This window comes from Orycteropus afer, unplaced genomic scaffold, assembly GCF_000298275.1.
Source record: "Orycteropus afer afer isolate SDZICR_OR568_19922 unplaced genomic scaffold, OryAfe1.0 scaffold00025, whole genome shotgun sequence".
NCBI classification, from domain to species: Eukaryota; Metazoa; Chordata; class Mammalia; order Tubulidentata; family Orycteropodidae; genus Orycteropus; species Orycteropus afer.
The window spans coordinates 12948552-12950439 of NW_006921612.1; positions in this window are offsets into that span (position 1 = coordinate 12948552).

Below are 1888 nucleotides of genomic sequence, written 5' to 3' on the forward strand. Positions count from 1 at the left end.
TATCTCCTTAAAATTAAGACCTCATCTACACAGTCAAGACATAGCCTTAAAATCTTATAGCATAATTTGTCTCTATCAACCACAACTGATTAAACAGAGTGCTTTCAAAAGATGGGAGATGACTGAATGAATTATTGCCTAATAGAGAAACATTAATACTTTGTTCAAGAGTTTTAGTGTCACTCTATATACCCAGCAGCTAGACACTGAACTCCAGATAGAGATAAATCATGGGCTCAAGATGGTCTCACTCATCTTCAAATGTAACAGAAAATAAGCCACTGTCATTATTTATCACTACATAATAGAGATGATTTATACTTTTTAAACCAGTATGTTAGTAATAATGTCTGATTTTATTAGATTTCTTGAGACAAAATACCACTCATGCTACTATGGTATAAACTTAAACAATAATTAACAGAATTAAATTGAGATACCTCAGTTAAATTTATCCTTTGTTTTCCAAACAAAAAGAAATTTATTTCATAAACCTAACACTCATATTTAAAACTGAAGTAATGTATACATAAAAATTATATGTTAAATTTAAATTTTACACTAATGCTGAAATTCTTTATTCACCCTTTATGAAAAATAAACACTTGAATATTTTTAAAAAGTTTTTGATTTTGTTTTATGTTTCTCTTTAAGGAGGAAAATTGCACTTTTCCTTCAATTAGGAAAAATTCATTCCAACTCAGATGATGTGAATTTCAGATTCAGATATGGTTTCAGATGACATTGAGCATCTACTGTATATCTGACAATGTATTCAGGTATTTCAGAAAGAAAAATCTTTCTTTGCAAAATTTTCTTTCTTATTGAATAATGTGAGAAGGAGAAATGTTCATTCATTTAATGGAAGAAAAGATTGATTTTAGCAATGTGCTTTGTGTTGTTGCTGACTATGTGAAGATCATTACAGCTTAGAGGCTATCAAAACCCATGCAAAACAAATTCTTTCTAATGCATTTTTCTCTTTTCTTAAAAAAAATGAATAAAAATGAAAAATACAAGACACCTTACCCTATTTTATATATGTCACACTTTTCAGTTCAGTTATTGTAACTTAAAACTTGATGTAGTAACATCTTTCTGAGAAAAACAAACCCAAAAACTAAACATTTCAAAATCATGAAGCCCTAAAAATATAACTAATTGTGACAGAAGATTATGAAGAAAAGGCTTCATAAAAAGCAAGGCTCGTCAATGAATTAACGTTTAAATGCCCCCTAGTGATTGACACTGGAATTACAGCCTGATTAAAATTTCTGTTTTCTTGCTTGGCAAAAACATTCTTTCTTTCTTTCTTTCTTTTTTTTTTTTTTTTTAAGCAATGATAGGAAACTATTACTTTGCAGGCAATGAGATACTAAGTTACATAAATAAACTGCATATGATATTTCTACCATCATCGTGTTTTTTTTTTTTTTTTTTTAACCCCTGACCCAGTTCTAAGTGGCATTTTGCCTGAGCTCTCTTTCTTAATGCTAGAAAAAGAAGGCCCTGCTTTTTCTTTTTTTTTTTTCCACATTGGCCTAGATTATATCTTGTTTCAGTTGATTCAGAATTAATTAAGAAACATTAAATTGTGTCATGGCTTCATTTACATAAAACACAATTACATTCTATACTCTCTATGGTATTCTCCCCCTCATTGGTTCCGTGTTTCTTTAGAACAGCACATGCCAATTCATCACATTGTCATTTATCAGTTATGGCAACAAGCATCTATTTAAATAAACTCATGTTTTTGCTTTGACAGACTCATGTGGCTTAAGTAATAGTTTCACACAACAATCCAGGGACTAATTCCATATGTGTTACTCTGAGTTCTCTAGAGAAACAAAAACCAGTAAAGCTTATATATATATGTATATATATA